This window comes from Phoca vitulina, unplaced genomic scaffold, assembly GCF_004348235.1.
Source record: "Phoca vitulina isolate PV1807 unplaced genomic scaffold, GSC_HSeal_1.0 scaffold15, whole genome shotgun sequence".
NCBI classification, from domain to species: domain Eukaryota; kingdom Metazoa; phylum Chordata; class Mammalia; order Carnivora; family Phocidae; genus Phoca; species Phoca vitulina.
Window position 1 is genome coordinate 29,840,696 of NW_022589718.1, and position 23,430 is coordinate 29,864,125.

Genomic DNA, 23,430 nt, shown 5'->3' on the forward strand with positions numbered 1-23,430 from the left:
CCCAAATGGTATTGGATATCATTTACATAGAATTAATATGGGAACATGCAAGTATTGGCAAATATCTAAAATCTGTAAAATGTGTTGAAAGATATATTTGTGTTCCTTAATATCCCATCAAATTAAAAATTATTTGGAGTTAGAATTTTTTAAAAAATATATATTCACAATAGAAATGAAAATTCTATTGTTCTGCTAATAAAATTCTATTAATTCCATTCAATCTGGATGGAAGTAGCAAATGTTTATATTTGAATCCACAATTATGGGTTATGTTAACAATGTAGCTGTAGTTCTGTGACCACAATTTAAAATATAGAATTCAGTAATTTATTTGATGAATGATTTTAAATAAAACCTAAGTTGTTACTCATTATTAGAGTTAAAATATCTTCAGATACACTATCTTTATGAATGAGATTTATCAAATATAAAAATTGTTAAGCAACTGGCTCTCCCAGATTGCTGGTTCCCTCATTACTGAATTAAATAAATCTTTGAGAGATGCTAGTTTACATTTATAAGAGAATCATGTATTTAACTTTTTGAAAATCATCTTTGACAGTTAATGGAGGTCCCACTAAGATACTCCAAATGACTCAGCTGCCAAAGCCATTTAAAATGTGTTTGGTAAGGGACACCTGGGTGGCTCAGTCAGTTAAGTATCTGCCTTCAGCTCAGGTCAGGATCCCGGGGTCCTGGGATCAAGCTTTGTGTCTGGCTCCCTGCCGTAGAGAGCCTGCTTCTCCCTCTCCCTCTGTTGTTCCCCCTGCTTTTGCTTTTTCTCTCTCTTTCAATCAAATAAATTAAAATCCTAAAATAAATAAATAAATAATAAATAAATAAATAAATAAATAAATAAAGTAGGTAAGTAAGTAAGAAAGAAGTAAGTAAAATGTGTTCGGTAAGATGGAATTCTTGGCCTCAAGTCTTTTGTCCCTGGAATGAATCCCAAGTACAATAAACCTTACCTTCACTCATCTTTTGTCATTTCTTCTTTCTCTGTTTGTGCTTTTGTGTCTGATGTTGACAAAGTTTGGATGGTCTGGCTTCCTCATGGTCAATATATCATTTTTCTTTTGTGATTACTAATGATTGAAAAACTGGATTTATTGACTGTCCAATTGATGATCTGAGTCATGTAGAGATGGGTATCTATTCTCTGTCAGACAAAAGATGATAAAGGACCTGGTTTTCAGCCATTTTTTGTTTGTCTCTACAATATTATGTCTCATTAGAAAGAAGACAGCCCTTTGAGATCTAGACTGGTATGATTTTTGTGTTTGTGTTCATTTAAAGCATGGCCAAAGTTGTAAAAGCAAATGTGAAGCTCTCTATGCTCTATGTGCCTATAATTGAGAAGCTTTTATCTCTCATTATATATATTGGGAATATTTCTTATCTTAGAATGTTTTAATAAATTAAACTATAAAGTCTCCTTAAAAAGTACTGTTTTATTGTTTTACCAAAGCTAATAGCTTATATATATCAAATATAGAGAACACAAACATTCCTCAAAAAAAATTAAAAAATAAAATGTTTACTGATTACAGTGTTCTGCATATTGAAGGGGAAAATATTCTCACAAAAACTGTCAGCTAAAATATAGTCTTATGTAATAATCCTTGTTTATATGAACAGGTATGAATCCCTGGGGAAATCCTGGGTGTTTTTTTTGTTTTGTTTTGTTTTTTTTTGTTCTTTTTCCGTGATGTATACTATAGGAATATATTTTGTAGTTTTTAAAATGAAAAGTTGCTTTTATTTTCTTATGTAAGACTAAATAATCTGATTCTTAAACTTCTTCTACTTATTTACTGACCAGATAAGCTAATATTATGTCCATATAATATTTACAAGAAAGAAAAATGTAAACGTGTTTTCAAAAATTGAATTATGATTCTGCAAATATTTTTCACTAGCAAGGGCTATTATGTAATAAGTCAACTGAAATTTAATTTTTAAGATCCTTAGATAAATAGGCAAATTTGCATATTAATAGAATTAAAAGATGAATAAATTTTAGATGCCTGTATAATTTTTAAGAGCGAATACTAAAAAGTTGGTTATCAGCCATTGCACACACAGGAACCGACCCACCCATTCTCCCCCAACACACATACACAAACATACCCACACATGATATATACACATATATAATATCATTTTTTCTCATATGTTATGGAATAGCTATATTTCTGCCCTACTCTATTATTTTCTTTTTGCCTCTTAAACTGCGTCACTGGGAAGTTTGTGGCTGCAGGCTGTTTCCTGTGTACTTATGATCTTGGCCGATCTCTGAAATACCTGCATAGTAGAGACGATTCTCAATCATCCAACTCTTAGTAAAACTTTGATCAAAATTTAAATTAGTATGAGTGATTTAGATATTAGGAGCTGTGCAGAAATAAGAATATGTATGCAAAAAATGTGTTTTCCACAGAAAAAGAAAGAAAGTAATCTTTAAAGGGAAATGTCTTTTTACATATGTGAAAGATGATGAAACTAAGATTTGAATGGGTATAAGAGGTCACGGGAAGTTGGCAGACAGATTCTGTTTGTCTTGGTTTATAATAATGGCAAGTGACGAGTCTGAAAAGACTTACTAGATTGGGCTGAAATTTTAGCAAATTGCTTGATTTAGTAGGTTCATTCATAAAATGCTTAATGTCACAAATCATAACACTGTAAGATTAAAATTTTGTTTTCTCCTTGTTAATAATGATAAATTGGTCTTAGAACATCTAGCATGCTCATAACAAGAGGTAGTGAAAGTGTTTCTTTCCCCTTTTTATAATTTTTCCAGTTGACAGAGATTGTGTATCTCATCAGAGTAGTTTTCTAAGCTTTATGCTGACTTTTTAATGTTCTTATTTAAAATAAACAATCAAGTTTCTCACTTCTGAAAGAACTAAGATTCCTGATGACTGTGGTACTTTCTTATATATATTCTTAAATATATGCTGTCTCTCTGAATTATAGAAGGCAAGCTAGTTTTTCATTGTTTCCAGGAACTTACTGTATTATTTTAATCACATTAACTACTATCCTCTGACAACTCTCATGATTTTGGCTTTCTGAAATTAATCTCTAAATAACAAAAAAGTCAAGATGTCTTTTACATTTAAATTACATTTAAGATTTCTAGGTGGACAGTCTTTTACATGATTAAAAAAAGTGGTATGCTAGAAATAATTGTTTTTGGTATGCTTCATATTTCTTTCTTAACACAATGCATTGGCTTCCTGAATAAAAGCAATCTTATTAAAAGAGAAACTCAATTTTCCTAAGGTTAACTATACTCAGGTAAATTTTTATTAATATAAGTTGTTACCGAGGCTGTGTACTTTAGAGGAAACCTCTGAATATTTAGGAATACCCTCACTGCTTATAAAATGTCTCTCATGGACTCTCAGGAGAAACACCAATCAAGTCTTTTTGAACCATTTATTGCACCTATGATAGAGTATATTTATTCCCTTCCATTCTTGAAATTTTTGGTTAGTGTAGTAAATTACTCACAGGCATCTAGTCTTGTCATCTATTGGTGATTTCTGCTCTTCTCTCATGCTTCCTGAAACCTTTGCTAAAAGCTGGAGATTAGAAATGTGCTCTCCCACAAAGGGCTCAGAGCTTCATGGATAGGACTACAGCAGCTAGTCCATAAACTATTGTTACTTCAGGAAAAGACCAATAGTGTAGGCTTTTGAGCTGATACCACACAGACAGATGTCAGAATCTGAGTCTGCATTTTCGGGACAAATTTATGCAGATGCAGAGAATTTCATGAAAGCTAGCTAGAGACCCAGTATCTATTAGAATAAAAAGCAGTTAAAGTAGGAATGAACAAACTGATGAAGAAGAGTTCACTCTATCTGTACCCCCTAAACAAATAATACATTATGTTGATTAAAAAAGTAAATTAATTAATTTAAAAATAAAAATAAAATAAAATACTGAAAAAGATGAACAGTTCACTATAGTTACTTGCTTAGAATATTGTTGATGATATCTTGAAAGTTCTTCTCCCCCTACCCACCTTGTTAGATATTTAAAGAATCCTTCCCCCCCCCCTTCTTTATTCATATGTCATCTTTATTTTAGTCACTCAGGGTTCAGGAACAAATGTTTTTACTGATTTTCTTTTCACTTTTAATGGCACTGTGGTTATTTAAATAGGACAACCAGAATTATTCCTCCTTTAAAAAAAAATAGAATACAATTTGATGACTCAGTTGCTGAAACAGTGTTTGAATGTTCTGGCATGTCGTGTTTGAAAATAAATTTTATTGGGGCGCCTGGGTGGCTCAGTCATTAAGCCTCTGCCTTCAGCTCAGGTCATGATCCCGGGGTCCTGGGATCGAGCCCCACGTCAGGCTCCCTGCTCTGTGGGAGTCTGCTTCTCCCTCTCCCTTTGCTGCTCCCCCTGCTTGCATTTGCTCTCTCTCTCTCTGTCAAATAAATAAAAAATCTTTAAAAAAATACAATCCTAGTTCCCTTTCAAAATCTTTAAATGGAAATTAACTTTATGGTCTTAATCAACACCGTATGACTTTTGATTTGCTGGCCATACCACAAGGTGTGGTAACCAGCACTTTCTGCTAACACCAGGTATTTTTGTTTAAAAAAAAAAAAATCTTTAGAGATTTTTTTTTTTTTTTTTAAATCATGGGGAGTGGTTCACTATTAGAGAAAAAAATAAGTATCTGAAACTTGGAAATAAGAGAAGGATGACTATGTCATTTAATGTCCTTGCCTAACAAGCCAGTCCAAATGTTATCTCATTCTCTATAGGTATGTATTTTTTTTAAAGACTTTATTTATTTGAGAAAGAGAGAGAGAGAGAGAGAGCACAAGGGGAGGAGGGGAGAGGGAGAGAGAGAAGCAGATTCCCTGCTCAGCGGGGAGCCCGATGCAGGACTCGATCCCAGGACCCTGGGATCATGGACCTGAGCTGAAGGCAGACACTCAACTGACTGAACCACACAGGCGTCCCTATAGGTTTGCATTTTAATTTTATTTATTATTTACTATTGATTACTACATTTTACAGCTCTGTAAGGACAGAGGTTAATTTGTTGAAAATAGGTGACAATCTAACAGACTTTCGTCTGAGATATATATAAATGAATTTTGTTCTGTAATCATGCAAATTGTTTCTGTGCAAGAAAAAAATAACACAGTTCTGACTGTACTGCCCTATAGTACATAATTCCGTTTTATATGTAGTTTCACAGTCTTATTCCAATTTTCTTCTTTTCAGTAATTATATATACATCTATATCTCCTATACTTTTTAAAATAGTTTAGGCTCATAACAAAATTAGGAGGAAGGTGCAGATATTCCCCAATATCCCCACCCCCACATATATGTAGCCTTTCCCATTATTAGCATCCCCCATCAGAGTGGTCCATTTTTTATAACTGATAAAATTTGACACACCATTATCATTCAAAGTTCAGAGTTTACATTACGGCTCATTCATGGTTTTGTACATTCTATGGGTTTGGACAAATTAATATTGACACATGTCCAGCATTATATATCAAATAGTTCACTGCTCTAAAAAATTGCTCTGTGCGCTATTCATCCCTCACTTCCCAACCCTAGGCAATCACTTATCATTTTACTGTCTCCATATTTTTGCCTTTTCCAGAATGCCGTATGGTTGGAATCATACAGTATGAAGCTTTTACATATTGCTTTCTTTTACTTAGTGATATGCATTTAAGTTTCTTCCGTATCTTTTCATGGCCTGATAGCTCATTTCTTTTTAGTGTTAAATAATATTCCATTGTCTGAATATACCCCAGTTTACTTATCATTTTATCTACTGGGGGACATCTTGGTTATTTCCAAGTTTTGGCAATTACAAATAGAGCTTCTATAAATATCCTAAGCTTCTATAAATATTCACGTACAGGCTTTTGTGTGGATAAGTTTTCAATTCATTTGGGTAAATACCAAGCAGTACAATTGCTGGATCCTATGGTAAAAGTAGGTTTAGTTTTTAAGAAATCTCCAAACGGCCTCCCAAAGTGGCCGTGCCATTTTATAAATCCTGTTGAGGCTTCCTTTTCTCTGCTTCTTTGTCAGTGTTCTGGATTTTGGCCATTCTAATAGGTGAACAGTGGTGGTGTCTTGTTTTAATTTGCAATTCCCTGGTGACATATGATGTGGAATAACTTTTCATATGCTTATTTGCCGACCGTATATCTTGTTTGGTGAGGTGTCCATTTAGGGTCTTTGACCCAGTTTATAACTGGGTTGTGTGTTTTCTTATTGCTGAGTTTTAAGAGTTCTTTTTGTATTTTAGATTATAGTCCTTTGTTGCATATGTCTTTTATAAATGTTTTCTCCTAGTGTGTGCTGTCTTTTCATTCTCTTGATAGCATCTTTCATGGAGCAGAAGTTTTTTATTTTAATTTTATTGCAGTCTAGCTGTTCAATTCTTTCTTTCATGAGTTGTGCCCTTGGGGTTGCATGTAAAAAGTCATTACAAAGCCCAAGGTTGTCGAAATTTTCTATTATGTTCCCTTGTAAGAGTTTTTCTAGTTTTGCATTTTACATTTAGGTCTATGATATATTTTGAGTTCGTCTTTTTGAAGGGTTTAAGGTCTGTGTCTAGATTTATTATTTTTGCAGGTAGTTAGAGGTGTTCCGGTATGATTTGTTGAAAACACAGTCTTTGCTCCTTTGTCAAAAATCGGTTGATGTATTTATTTATGGGAGTCTAATTCTGGGCTATTTTATTTCATTGATCTTTTGTCTCATCTGTCACCAATAATATACTATCTTCATTACTATAGCTTCATAGCAAATTGAAGTCAGGTAGTATTGGTCCTCCAACTTTGTTCTTCTCCTTCAATGTTGTGTTGGCTGTTCTGGGTCTTTCGACTCTCCATAAAAACTTCACAATCATTTTGTCAATATCTATAAATAACTTGCAGGGATTTTGATTGAGACTGCATCTTTCAACCAAGTTGGTTAAGAACTGACATCTTGACTATATTCAGTCTTCTTATCCATGAATATGAACTATCTCTCCACTTAAATCAATTTTTATCAGTTTTTATAATTTTTCTCAAAAACTTCATATTTTGTTAGATTTATACCTCAGTTTTTCATTTTAGGGGATGCTACTTTAAATGGTATTGTGTTTTTAATTTCAAATTTGACTTGTTCATTGCTGGTATATAGGAAAGCTAGTGACTTTTGTATATAAATCTTTTATCCTACAACTTTACAATAATAACATAATAATTCCAGGAGGTTTATTTTATTTTTATTGACTCTTTCAGATTTTCAACAGTGATTTTCATATCATCTGTGAACAAAGACGGTTTTATTTCTTCTTTCCTAATCTGTACACCTTTTTCCTTTCCTTGCTTTACTGCATTAGTTGGTGTTTCCAGTATGATGTTGAAGTGCAATGATGACATTAGTAGGAAAGCTTTGAGTTTGTTACCATTATATATGATGTAAGATATAGGTTTATTGTACATATTCTTTATAAACATGAGGGAATTCTCCTCTATCCCTAGTTTGCTGAGAGTTCTTACCATGATTGGATGTTGGATTTTGTCAAATGCTTCCTGCATTTATTGATATGATTATGTGATTTTTCTTCTTTTGCCTGTTGATGTGATGGATTACATTAATTGACTTAGTAATATTGAATCAAGCTTGCATACTTGTGATAAATCCCACTTGGTCATAGTGTATACTTATTTTTATACATTGTTGGATTTTGCTAATATTTTGTTAAGTATTTTTGCATCTATGTCCATGAGAGATATTGGTTTATAGTTTTCCTGAAATGTCTTTGTTCAGGTTTGCTATTAGGGTAATGCTGACCTAATGAAAAGAGTTAGGGAATATTACCTATTTCTATCTTCTAAAGAGATTGTAGAGAAATGGTTTATTTTCTTCCTTGAACATTTGGTAGAATTCACTAGTGAACCCATCTGGGCCTGGTGCTTTCTCTTTTGCAAGGTTATTAATTACCCATTCCACTTCTTTAATAGATAGAGGTTTGTTTGGATTGTCTATTTCTTTATGTAGGAATGCTATACACTTTGAACCAACTTCATCATCCTGTTTCTCTATTTTTTTTAATTTTTAAAAAGATTTTATTTATTTATTTGAGAGAAAGAACAAGCAGAGGGGAGAGGCAGAGTAAAAGGGAGAATCAGGCTCCCTGCTGAGCAGGGAGCCCAACTCGGGGCTCAATCCCATGACCCTGAGATCATGATCTGAGCCAAAGGCAGCTGCTTAACCAACTGAGCCACGCAGGTGCCCCTGTTTCTCTCTTTAATGAGTCAAACACACCTTTTACATGTTATGACTTAAAAATAGTGCCCTTAAAGGTTTTGTATGCTGATTTACTGTAGTTCAATACCTCCTAAAACATGCTAATCTGTTAGTGGAGTTTAGAAATGTATAAGGCATGGGGTGCCTGGGTGGCTCAGGGGTTGGACATCTGCTTTCAGCTCAGGTTATGATCTGGGGGCCTGAGATCAAGCCCTGCATTGGGTTCCCTGCTCAGTGGGGAGTCTACTTCTCCCTCTCCCTCTGCCCCTGCCCCCGCTCAAGCTCTCTCTGTCTCTGTCGCTCTCTTAAATAAAATCTTTAAAAATATTTTTAAAAAATAAATGTATAAGACATTTAATTAACCGAATATTTAAAAATGAGACTAAATATATTTTTCAAATGTCTTTAAAGGAAATATTAAAATTTGATGGATTGGTAAGTAAAAGACAATTTCCTTAGTGAACCTAAAGCTTAAACAAGACTTTTTAAGTTTTTTTTATTTCTTTGTCACTTTACCATCGAGGGGCATTATTATCAGGCTGAAAGAGAACTCAAAGAAGTCCAAAGGACTTCATAGAATATAGGCCAAATAACCCTGGGGTTTAGCACACACGGAGAAATTGTGAGCTTATTTTGCAATGAAATTCTTAACCACCTTTACCTTATTTAATGTCTGTCTTCTACATTGTCCTTCACCCTATGCTCTTCTCCCTCAAATGGCCAACCCTATCCCTGTGATAGCTAATACATCTGCCTCCAAACACCCAGTTGTCAATCATCACACAACACCTGAATGTAGTCAAACAACCTTTATCTTAAACTCACTGCCCTAGCTATACAGCAGTCATACCAAATATTACATATAAAGCAATACATAAAAGGAACAACTCAGGAGGACTAGCAAAAGGGAAATGATAAAGTTCCCTCTAAACCTACCCCCTAGCAGAATTGCCTTTTGCTTTTTCTGTCACATGATATATTTTTTTAAAGATTTATTTGAGAGAGAGAGAATGCACACGTTGGGGAGGCAGAGGGAGAGAGAGAGAGAGACTGAATCTCAAGCAGACTCCCTGCTGCGCATGGAGCCCAACACGGGGATCCATCTCATGACCCTGAGATCATGACCTGAGTCAAAATCAAGAGTCAGACATTTAACTGACTGAGCCACCCAGGTGTCCCTGTCACATGATATTTCTATATAATGTTGAGGTCAGCTGTTGATAAGTCAGTCACCAAAGATAAAACTTATCAAAAATAGACTCTCAGCACTTCCTCAAGATCCCAAGCTATGTGCATATAATTATTCCATATAAAAATGTGTAAAAGAACACCGGTAACTTCAAAGGAAAAGGAAATAAATAGGATAGTCTTAGGCTCAAATCTTTCAAAGTTTTACCAATCTCCAGCATTGAGAATGCGCCCTTTGGTGGGTCAAAACTTACCATATTCAGAAAGTCGAGACAGGATTTCTTTTTCGTTCATTCCTCTGATTTGTAACTGATGGTCTGACCAACACTTGTGGTCTCACACCCTTCTCCTTTCTGAGATACAAATCTTTGCCTCCAGCTTTCCTTTCCCTTATTCCACTTTTTCCCACCTTGCACTTCCAGCCTGTAATTACTCATTTTGTTCCTTCTTCTATCCAACAGTAATCCTCCAGATGGGCTCACATCTGAGTTATGTATTTGTTTTTTTCACTTCTTCCTGTATGATGACAACAGTATATTAAAATTATACTCTAAAATTTGGATCTGGGGTGTTTTTCTTTTTCCCCTCACTACCATCAAATTTTTCATTGTTGCTTATTTTCAGACTTTTTTGTTTGTTTGAATCAGCTTTCCTCCTAGATGCTCTGGGTATAGGTTGTAATTTGGCCGAGTCTCACAGGGCTGAATGGAAGACCCTGAAGATAGACACTAACAGAGTCAGATATAACAACCCCAGACCATACATCCGGTTTAGTATTTGTTTCATTCTAATTGTAAGTCCTTTGAGGTCAGAGACCATGGATCCCATTATTTTTCTATCTCCCAGACTGCCTAACTTAGGGATTGGCACACGCTAGGCAAATACAAGGCATACGATCAGTGAATAATTGATTGGTTCTGATGCTCCAATACACATCCATATTTGCTTCCGGGAAGTAGTTTAGTTGTTCAAGGATCAAGTTCTAGAATGAATAATTAATCATTTATCAAATGCCTCCAAAAGGCAAGGTCAAATGTGATAAAAAGGATGAAAGCCATTAGGAGATTGTTGATATGCACATTAATCCATTTCAGAAGTGTCAGTTTGCATTTGTTGGTGGTTACTCTGTGGGGTAGTGCAGATTGCGGCTTTATTAGAAGGTGCACTTTTCAACACCTCATTACTGGAGACTAGACAGCAGTCAAGTCCCCGAACACTATACGATGTGAAATCTTCCTTCTCTGACATCCTGGAGCATCTTTTCCAGCTACTTACCTATTTAAGGTGATTGTGTACTTCCCATCTGTAGCGCAGTTTGCTAGTTGTGTCCCGATATTTATTCTTCCTTTTTTTCCCCACAATAATAGCTGTTTAAGCTGAGTACGGGGCTGGCCAGAAACTGCAACATTTTCCATCCGCCTTTAGAGTGAGGTATTTTCCTATGAATAAGTTATGCAAATGACATATAAAGCAGGTGAAATACATATCTTCTGAATTGTTTTCTTAAACATAAGGAGTGTTCTTCTCTGTTTCTCTTTTCCTTTTTCTGCTGGCTAAAATGCAGAATTGTTGGGTTTGTCATCGTGAAAGAAATGGCTTGGAGGGAAACAACATAGGAATGATGGAGCACTAAGAGGATTGATCCTTGGACAAATTTTTCAAATAGAGCCAACATACCAGCCTACATCTACGATTTGTGGAGTGTTGGATTAAAAAAAATATATATATATAGAAAAACCAAATAACAATAAATCTTATTTTGTGTAAACAACTATGGATACTGGTGTCTCTTATAATAAGCAGACAAACTTATTTTGTAACCAGTTACTAGACAAATTGGTTTTAAGACCACCAAGGACGGCTCTTGAATCCAATGATTATTTATAAGGGAGAGGTGCCCTAATGATTGATCCAAGTTGTAACCATATTCAAATTTCTGATAGTGGTTTATGGTAGAAAAATATATTTTGTATCTTATCAAAATTAGTCAAGGATCCTTCAACAGAAAATCTCTCTCAACTTTTTGTAAACCATCCTATGAACAATAAAACCTCACAGTTCTTTCCAGCATAATGAAATAGAAATGTATGCATTCACGCAGCATTGTCTGCTGTCAATTTACATAAATTTCTTTTACCCATACCTGGTCAGCTCTCTGTTTTCATTTTGGTCAAACCTCTGATGATAGATGGTGCTCTGTGGTGGGCCTGATGCGTGAGGGGCAGGGATACCAGAAGCAGTTATCTGCATGGTTCTAGAAATTGCACAACCTAATTGGCTTAACTGCATTTACTAGATGCATGTGACTTTAGGGATCAAATCTACCCTCTCCTGTGAGCTGCTTGGTGGAATTATCATTCAGGGGAACTGAATCCTATGAGAAGATACTTCCACAATGGGGTCACCTGACTGAAAATGAATTCAGCTTATTTCTTCCTTTGTTCCAGTTGGTTGGTTTGCTCAGTTCACTGCTTTCTAAGTCTGCTTTAGAGAAATAAAGAAAAAAGCATTTTCTGAATGTAATTAAGGCCATATCATGATGGCTTTGAATATTAAAAAATACCCATTTCAGGTCATTTTAAACTTTTTTTTTTAATTATTAATTTAGCCACTCTGATTTAAAAACAACTCCACAAGTCATTTCACTAACAGGTCGGATCGTAAATTTGTTTCTAATGTCTTTATGACCCCAGAAAGCAGAGATGAATTGAGCTGCCTTAATTGGCTGAAACACCATTGAAATGTAATGTGGGTGATTTAATCAGCCTATGGCACTAATGGAGTTAAGCACTTTGTCCACTAGGAAACCGTATGATCTTTCACTGAGTTTCTAAGTGCCTGCTTACTGCTATATAGAAGGTGCTTTCTTTTGTAGTTCACATGTGGCCTTGTGTGGTAGGCTAAAGGGCAGAAAAAAGCTTAGAGCATATATTTTAAAAACAGAGGAGTGGCAGGTTTTTAATCAACACTGTTATTTGGGGGAAAGAATTGAATTGCATCTTAGTCGCTATTGTAGAATACTTTCTGAGCCAGCCTATTTCACTTGTCCCTAAGCCACCTGTTGGCATTGAACACATGGAGCCTACTTAGTACCAAGTTATGTAAATAATAATTCAGGCTATTCATTGACCAGTGTGAAAGGGGAAAAGGCCAAAATTGTAAAAAGTAAAAAGAAGTATCATGAATTGCCTATCCTTTTTTGTTAAAACATACTTTTTTTTTTTTTTTTTTTTTTTTTAATTTATTTGACAGAGAGAGAGCACAAGCAGGGAGAGTAGCAGGCAGAGGGAGAGGGAGAAGCGGGCTCCCCGCCGAGCAGGGAGCCTGATGCGGGGCTTCTTTCCAGGACCCCGGGATCATGACCTGAGCCGAAGGCAGATGCTTAACCAACTGAGCCCCCCAGGCGCCCCTATGGATTGCCTATCCTGTCTAAAAGTGGGGCAGGGTATTCTCACTACGAGGGGGTGATACTGCATCTCTAAATCCAGATTGCCTCTGGTCACGCCCTGCTAATTCATGTCCCTTCTCTAACACTTCCTATCTGTGTCTTCTTGGGCAAATTATTTAACCTGGTAATATCACGGGATCGTTGCTGGGTTTCACAGCATCATCTAAACCCCAATTTGTGTATTACAGCTGCTGCACTGAACTCGTACTACTTCCCACACCATCACATCCTAGACCCCATTCCAGGCGGTTCATCTCCTCCAAGGCTGGTACATTAAGAATAGTGACTTACCTTCTTGGAGGTTCTTTTCTTCCTAAAATCCATTTGGGGAAATTGATGCATACACATAATCTCCTCTAGTAATTAGAGGTATATAATAATATAAACCAAAATGTATTTTTTTTTTTTTTTTCTGGCTAGCATGGAAGACCAGTACAAATTTATCTCTGGTTAACTGTACATGTTAAGCCAAATACTCACTAGTGGATTGCTTTTCCTTCATGATGGGAGGCAATCATAACTATGTATCATAGAAAAGTTTCCACACAGTCCATGCTTTACCTTTTTCTGTCCTCTAAATTTTGCTAACTATAAACATATCTTAAATAAATATCTTACATACCCATGATGAATTATTTTTGCATTAGATCATGGGTAGAATCTAGAAAATTATAATTGTCAAACAAAATAACTTAATTGTCATTCTTTATAAATTATGGCTATTTTTGAGAACTGCGAAAACATGATTTTCTTCACTGAAGAGAGCTGCCGCATTCTGGCTGACACAGCCATAGCAAGTTCTGCTCCTTTGATCCTGCTGCCTGAGTCTGAGTGAAGACTCAGCAAGCAAGTCCTGTGCTGACTTGGCACCCACTTGGCAAGGCACTGGATGGTGGTACATCTTACACCCTTAAACACAGATTTGCTGGAATTCCTAGGATGGTTCATGTCGTGCATGTCACATCTCTGAATGCAGAATTTTTTTTGGAAATTCTGGCACCAGTTCCGACCCAGAATCACAAATACATTCTCATTCCCAAAAGGTGGGATAGATAAACTTTAAAAACTAAAAAAATGACACAACTTTACTCAGACTTGAGTTAATGGGTTTTAAAATGTCAGTTATGCACATTCTTTCCCTCTTCTTCTGTATACAATTGCTTTTGTTTGGGAATTTAGGTGTCAGCCTGGGATCGGGGAGATCATTAGATACAAATGCAGTTAAATTTGATGGGGTCATCTGATGGTGCCTGAGAACAGGATAGGTGATACAAGAGATAAACTTGCAGGGAGATGGGTGGAAAGTGCAGAAAAATTAATTTTAAATATAGATAAGTGTTATATAACTATGTGAGAAGGCAAAGGCTGAAGAAAATGTGAAAAAGTAGCTTAAGCCAAGTGAACTGTAACACTTGACTTGTTTTCTATTGCCACTCATAAAGCATAGAATTAGCTTCCCCCCGCCACTTGTTCTTTCCATCTTATAGATGATTAGTCACTTTTTTCCCCTCTTTAGCCAATAAGATTTTTAAACTGTTATCATTCTTCTGGTATATAATGCAATTTTATGAATGCCACTTTTGAAATATAACTGATAAAAATTTATTGAGAATCGAGAATTTATTTTATGCCAGAAATGTTGCTAAGTATTTGAGTGTATTCTCTCACTGAATCATTACACCTCCATGACTATTATAATTCCCATTTTAATAGATGAAGAAAAGGGAACTTTAAAAAATTAATTGACTTGGAAACATCACAGAGTCAATAATAGCAAAACTAGGACTCAGATCCAATAATGTAGTTTCTTTTAATGTTCACATGTTTAATAATCATGTAGACTGCCTATCTATACATTCTCAGTGGAAGAGAGACTTGGTTTCGGTGTTATCCAGATAATAAATATTATAAAAATACTCAAGAACAGAATAATTCTGGATACTTCAGAAAATACATCATTTTCATTACTCTCTTTAGTCAATATATATGTAGAGACAGCCTGTGGTTTTATGTATACTGGTTTCAGTTATTTATGGAAAGATGAGAGTTTAATCAAATCAGCAAATATCATTCACAGTAGTGAATTAGATCCTGCTTTTCATTAACAAAATGAGTATCATTAACATCCAGATTAAAAGTTAATTTGGTACTTTTTCATGTTAAAATGATATTTTTAAATGATGACATAGCTTGTAGACATATACATATTTGTGCCAATAAAATATTACAATGGAACAGGACAAAGTTTACCAAAAAGATTAATATGAGAATACAATTTTCATTTTTTTTCTTAAATATTGGCCAATCATTCTTTTCTAATAGATTTGTACATTTTTTTTTCAAATTAATTGATGCTTGATGTAATTTTGTTGACGCTACAGGCACTGAACACCTGTATTTCCATGCACAAAAGTAAATTTTATTCTTATCTACTGAAATCAAGAACATTACCTTCATAATGATTCCAAAAGAAATTATTCTGAATACTGACATAGATTTTAAAGCAGTTCAGTTTAACTCACTTCAACAAGCATTATTAAAGACCAACACACATTATTAAAGACCAACACACATTGTTAAAGACCAACAAACATTATTAAAAACATTATCAACATTATAACGTTACAAGCACTGCACGGCTCTGGAAAAATCCATGATTACTCATCAAACTGGGAAAATCATACTGTTTTCTTCTTTAAAAAATTATGTTAGTGAATTTGTAGATTGAACAAACTACAATGTGTCTGAATTCCACACCCAGCTTGGATTTTAATTTGCAATGTAGCTCTTGACAAATAATTTAGCCTCAGTTCCTTAGTCTCATCATGTGACCTCTAAGGTCATTTCTAATTAAAGAAAATAAAAATGTGGTAACATTGTAAAATAACTGGTGAGAAGATACTTCCCCAAAGATTTATTAATGTGATAGCTATTCAGTTATTTTTAATGCAAATCTTAAACCAGTACAGTAAGATTATATACCATGTTTTGCAAAAGTATCTAAAAAAACTTGAAACTCCAGAAGTAAATGCTGTTTGATTACTACACTTTTTTTTTTTCTGTAAATAAAATGCTTCCTTTTGTCAGCTCGGTTCATATTTAGTGTAATTAGATAACTATGATGCTCCTTTCAAATTAATCTTCATTGATTTTTATAGGAAACAATTGACAAAAATAGTGATCTTGACACTTATTTGATTCCTTTCCTAATTAAGTTCATTTTTATATTGATGCAATATATATATGTTAAGTATAATCAACACAAGATTCTAACTATCCTGTGTTCATTGGATTATGTACTAATTTATTAAAATTGAGTGATACAAAATGAAGTTAATATTTTTTTAAAAAGCTTTTATCGTTCCTTCCCACTTCAAATTACATGTAAATTAAATGAAGAGTGTTTAGAACATTTAAATTAGGTTTACAGATACTTTTAAGGAAGTATATTTATTTTTCAGAAAGAACTTCACTCAAGGAAATGACCATGGTGGCAAAATAACTTTTCCCAATATACATGATTCAGAAGCTTGCAGAAGGATGTCTCTGAATACAGCTGGTCTTCAGGATGTACTTTTTCCCATACTTCTGCTAGTATTTTTTAGCACATGCATATTTTACTATTTGCTTACTGTCAGTGACTCATATTTACAATTAAAAAGAGCCACATATTTTGATTTTCCATTAAACTAACAATATTCCCTTTTTTCCCTTCCTTCCTTTTTTCAAAAGACTTAATGGGTTTTTGTTTCTATTTTCTATTCTAAGAAACTAATTCAAGGTTAGGAGAAAATTTCGATAATACTGAGTATAAAAATAAAATTCGAGTTATTTATAATCCTCATTCCAAGGATAAAATATACTTATGACTTTAGTATTTTGTGGTTAATTATCTATTCTGCTTGTATTGAAAGATTATATGAGAGTTTTCACATTTTCTTGAAATTCTTACAGACACAATTTAAGAACTGCATGAGCCCTTAAGAAGATACAACGTAAATTACTCAGGAATTCAATTCTTTTGGACTTTTACATTGTTTTTAGTTGTTTAAAACTGTTAATGTGCAAATGATGAACATCTTTTTGCACAAATGTGGGGTTTATTAAGTTTATGGTTATTCTTTAGGGATATATTTCTAGAAATAAAATTACAAGATTTTAAATATGATTTTTTAAAATAAATCATATATAACTGTCAAATTTGCTTTGTTAAAAAGAGCCCTCACTAGCCTGTGAGGATGCCTCTCTAACAATACCTTTATCATTTTGAAGATATTGCCTGTTTTCATATATAAACTATGGAATTTCATTGTTTTCATTGGATTTCTATGATTACTTATTAACCCGCCTTTTATATTCACATTTCATCTTTTTGTCTTTTCTGAATTGTTATTTTAGTTTTGCTCCCAGTGTTTATCTTGTTTGCACTAATAAAGTATTAACCCTTCATTGTATATGTTACAGATACTTGCCTATCATATTTTTCTTGTCATTTACATGTAGGAGTAAAACTTTTTTAATACTTACATAGTAAAATAAATCAGTATTGTTTTTTCTCTCACTGAGAACCTGCTTAGTAAGTTATTACCAATCTGGGGGTGCCTGGGTGGCTCAGTCGTTAAGTGTCTGCCTTCAGCTCAGGTCATGATCCCAGGCTCCTGGGATCGAGCCCCGCATCGGGCTCCCTGTTCAGCGGGAAGCCTGCTTCTCCCTCTCCCACTCCCTCTGCTTGTGTTCCCTCTCTCGCAGTGTCTCTCTCTGTCAAATAAATAAATAAAATCTATAAAAAAAAGTTATTACCAATCTGGTAGTCAAATACTTCCCAAATTTCCTTTAGTTTCAATATCCCATCTATTCTTCCTCAAGTATCTAAAAGGCTGTTTATGTTAAACCTATTCCAATTGAATGAGGATATTCTAAAGATCGCAACAGCTAGCAGAATGGTCCCCTGATATAAAATTTATGAGCACTTTACAGTTGTTTCACATCAAATCAACAGTGTAAAATGTGTCAAGCAGGATAATCTAGATCATGCTCTAGTAACAAAGACCCTTCAAATTTTAATGATCTAAAACAACATGGGTTTACTTCTCATTCATGCTCCACGTGCCTCTCAGATTTACTGAAGCGTATGTTTCCATAGTGTCTTCATTCTTGAACTTCAGCTGAAGAGCAGCCACCATGGGGACCACTGCAGAAGGAAAAAGGGAGCAGAAATGAGGGAAAGAAAATATAAGGAATGCACAAAGGTTATTAAAACTTGCATTTGAAATAGGCATATGCAAATTCTTCCATATTAATATACAACTTAAGTGGCCTCTTTCGACTTTCAAGTGGTAGGGAAGGTCATCTGTGCCTGGAGGGGAACTGGGACATGAGTGGAACACTAATGATGACCGCAGTCTGACTTTCTTGTCACTAAATATTCAGTATCTCCTCTTCCCTATATGCCAAATCTGCTCACCCTGTGACAGATGATACTCAAAGTCCATTCGTCACTGGGTCCACTTACAAGTTCAAGAGCTTGAGTAATGACTGATATTTTCATCATCTATTCATCACGTGGCTAGCTTCCATCTAAAAATCCCTGAGCTAAGAATGAAAAATCAGATGCCATATACACCCGATAGAAAATGGTGGAACTGAGGCAGATGCCACCACCATCGACACACACACTGAGGAAGATAAGGCATGAGAGAGCTTAGTGATTCTGGATCCCACTGGGCATCATCAAGGTCAGAGACCATCTCTGTTCCCCGACTCTCTCTGTACCACAAGATACTTCATTTTCCCTTATTCTCCTTGTCTGTATGTTATGGCCATTAGACTATATATTTTTTTCCTTGAAGTAATCAGTTTTCTCAGACTACTTCATTATCATTGAGAGTTGGAGATTCAGAATCTTAGTCTTAGTGATGGCCTGTGGGTTATTTATTTAATTTCTTTGTGCAAATCAATTAAAACTTACTTGGCTTCTTATCTATTTTATTTCTGTTGACCTCCATGAGCTAACAGCTACATCCACAGCTATTTCTAGACAGTTCTTAGATTTGCTACATATATCGCTTTCTTCTTCCTATGCCTTTTATCACAAATTAATTGTAGATACCTTGACTTTGAGAGACTTAGATTTAAGAGTCCCATATTGAGGCTTTCTCTGAGCCAGTTCTTAGATTCAAAGGATTTACTGGGTGCCATAAGCATAAATGTCTCTGCCTTGAGGCATCTTAATTTATTTAGATATTTTAACAATAGGTCAGATGACTATTGCATCGATTTGCTATTTACCACAAGGGTGAGTTGTAATTGGCCTTAACTCTCAAGTACCTTTTCAGTTTTATCATTTATCATTTGGGATTGAGGAACATTTGCCACTTCTAACCCTGAAAATCCCTATATTTCTGCACTTTATTCTCTTTCATTCCTGCTGTCAAATTCTACTCTCCTTGCTTAGATTGCCTCTTTTTATACTGCATTTTCCAAATGCAGCCCTACCAGTGAACACACAGAATTAACATTCTACTTTGCAATCACTTTCCCTAGAGCTATGGATTCTTTAGATTTGTGGCTACCTTCCCAAGTTAAGGGAGGTGACGGTTTTCCAAATCCTTGTCTACTGTACGTGATGGATCACCAGCATTCCATCTGCAGCAACTGTTCCTTTTTCACTTCCAATCGACCTCTAAGACAATGCCACGTTTGTTATGTTTTGTTATGGCGGCTCGCAGAAGTGGTAGTGGTCAAGATAGTGTAGCAGCAAATGACTCCCCAGTAAAGGCTTATTTCTTGCTTGTGCTTTATGGACATCTTGGATTGGCTAGGGTCTCCATTAAACTCCATGCCTCCCTTCAGGGCCTAGAACGAAAGGGCGATCACATCCAGAGCATTGCAAGGCACTGGGGTAGTAGGAAGGAGATTTCGGAAAACCCCTTCTTGGATCTTCACACCTCTATTTGGAGGTGGTGCACATCATTTCCCATCATGCTTCATTGACCAAAGCAAGTCATATACTCACATTCACCTTCAAAGTGGTAGGAAAGAAAAATTTTACCATGTACTTGGAGAACCCAAATGATTACCAAAGTAACCACTTTGATAATTAATGGCTTTAACTTATTTTTACAATTTTCTATTGCCTGTATTTACCAATATCCACTAAGGCTAAGAAATGAGGTAATATTTATGAAGAATTACAACAAAATTGTAGGTGATATTAAGCAATGTTATCCCTCAAATTAGGATAAAACATTTAGAGTGCATTTTTAAAGAGTCTTTCTGATCATGGGGGCTGATAAATATCCATGTAGATAGAATCTGTTAATTTAGACAAATTTTTTGTTGTAAAAATTTTCACCCAGTTTTGCAATATTGACTATTTTTCTTTCGCAATACTGACTTATTAAAGCAATGTTACATAAGAATTAGAAAACAATACTTTAACTAGTGTTTAGTTCTCAAATTTTATGGATTGCATATTCATCAGCTCTTTGTTGATTTTAGTGTTCTTCACTAATCTGTAATGGTAGCCTACTGGAGAGTTCTTATGCTATAAACCAAATAATTATGCTCTCACGGTTTATAATAGTCATCCTGTATTTGCAGTTATGTCCTGCACCCAGCTGTGTCCCTCCTTGAGAAAGATAGAAGGACACAATTAGGGTCATAGCAAATTCTTAAACTCAAGTGATTGTCTTCAGTTGACGTATTAGTAAGACAAAGGATAGTTTAGGTACATCTCTCATTTTTGTTAGTTTACATGGGAATAATATCCAATGAAATCATTTGACATGTTCTCTTAAAAGAAGGCACTGGGGACTTTTTGTAACCCTGTCTTAAAGTATCACATCCCTAGTCAGTAAAACATTTTATTACTTATACTGATGCATGGGTGCACTGAGCCTCTGTGCCCAGAATTATTTAGTATCATTTCCATACGTTCATAGGCACATAGTTTAATGGGCATTATGATGTACGGTTAAGTAGCATAGGTGATATCTAATAGTAATTTCTGAGTCAATAAAGGGAACAGCATTTTAAGAAAAGAATGAGCAAACCCTAGCTGTAGGAGCAAGAAAGAGAGCATTATAAAAGATTTAAAAGCAAGGTACACATTTTCTGGTCCAGAAGCCATTCACTACGGTAATAAAATCTGTTCTCAACCATATTGTAAAGATTTGTCTGTGGACTATACTGCAGCAATTTGTTCAGGTAGATGACATAATATTACCATTTAAGAATGATTTTCCAAGGTTATGTTTCTTGAATATTATAAAAGAAACAAACTGAAAACAATTAATATTAGTAATATAGGATAAATATATCTCTGGAGTACTGCTGTTTTTCATAGAACTTTGTCCTGATCAAAGGACTGGGAGGCTAATAAACTTCATTACATCATACCTACTCATAATGTCTTTTATTGTGAATAGCACATTTTCCAGCTTTAATTTTTTCGCTTGCCAGAATTGGTCCAAATTGAGTACCCAAAAGCTTTTAGCAGTCCCTTAAAAAATAGCAAAAGAAAACTCTGAAAAACAGTTTTTTAATCTAAGTCTTGATTGATTATTGAAGTTTCTTTTTACTAATTCTATTCATAAAATACTTTTTCTGTTGTATTGTTTATATTCTTTATTTTTAAAGATTTTGGCTTTACTTTTTATCATGAAATATAACATTGATATGTTGATTGCAGAACTCATACATTGTTTAAATAAAGCTAATGGATATCAATATTTTACAGTAAGTCAACTTATGGGACGTTTGTCAATTAAGAGCTAGAATACGAAGAAGACTTGGTATTTAGTGCAAAACTGATTACCAAAGAAACAAGATTTTAAAAGAATAAATAAAACATCAAAAACAGTAACTAAAAATTCTGCATGCTAATCACCAGAATGACTTAAATGAAAACAGATTGTTGAGACCAAATATTAGTGAGGATGCAGAACAACCAGAACTCTCAGACATTTGTGGTGAGAATATAAAGTCACTTGAGAAAAATTTCTGGCAGTTTCCTATAAAACTAAAGATATGCCTATAACACAGAAATCACTATCTTCTGTGTTTATCAAAGAAAAATAATATATATATGATTATATGTCTGTAATACGTATTATAGCAATGCATTAGATAGGTCTAACCATGCACAAAAACACTGTATAAAAACATTCAGAGCAACTTTATTTATAATAATTAAACACAAAACTGCCTAAATCTAGGCAGTTCATAAAAAGGTGAAAATATAAAGAAATTGTGTGTATTCGTAAGAGAATGCTATTCAGCGATAGTGCTGATACATGCCTCCATATGATGAATTCCAGCACTCTGCTGAGTAAAAAATGCCTTACACATAGAAGTGCATATTATAAGATTCCATTTGTATGACGGGAGCAGGTAAATCCAATCCATGTTGTGGTGGGAAATATCAGAACAGTGGTTTGCCTCTGGGGGTTATAAGAAAAGCAGTGATCTGCAAGGATAAAGCAAAACAAAACTTTCTTAGGTTATCATAATGCTTTATATCTTGATAAGAAAGATGGATGTGTTTGCCCAAAACTGTGCCTTTCAGTGTGCAAAATTTTTCATCAAAAGAAAAAATCTAAACAGTGCTGAATTCCAGGTAATTTATAAATACTGATGTTTTTGGTGGAAGTATATAGAGTCTTGCAATATACTTTTATTGCATCAAAAATAGTATGGATATAATATTACTATTATAATATGATGCTATGTGCCAGTATTTCATTAAAAATGTTTATATTATTCAACTACTAAATACATTTTTAATAGTTTGCCTAATTGCAAAATTATGTTAAGCGTCTGCCTTCAGCTCAGGTCATGGTCTCAGGGTCCTGGGATCGAGCCCCACGTTGGGCTCCCTGCTCAGTGGGGAGCTTGCTTCTCCCTCTCCCTCTGCCTGCTGTTCCCCCCTGCTTGTGCTCTCTCTCTGTCAAATAAATAAATAAAATCTTAAAAAAAATAGTTTGCATAATTGTTTAACTATAGCTGCTTAATATTTGAGTGTTTATCATGTACTAATAAAATATATTTAGCATTTATACATACATACGATACCACAGATTTTAACTTTTATACTATTAATCATAAATAAATCACTTGCTACAAACTTTTAGTGTTTGCTTTGGCTATTTGGTTTTAAAAGTTATTGAAAAGTCTTACTGACCATAAGTAAGTCAATAAACAAAGAAAACTGTTAGAGAAAAAAAGAACTTGAAAGCAATTTGTGTACTTTGTTGGGAAAGGATGATATGAACTAGCTATAAAAAGGATAAGAAGGATAAAATCTAATGAAAGTACCTGTGATGGTTTTGGAGCTATTACTAGAATATTAAAAAAAAAACTCTAATTCTGTGTTTAAATCCAAAATGTTTGTGTCACACCATGAAAAGTATTCCTCCAAATGTTAGGGGTTTTTTACCTAAATAATAAATAAGAATAAACAAAGCACTGATTTTTGTTT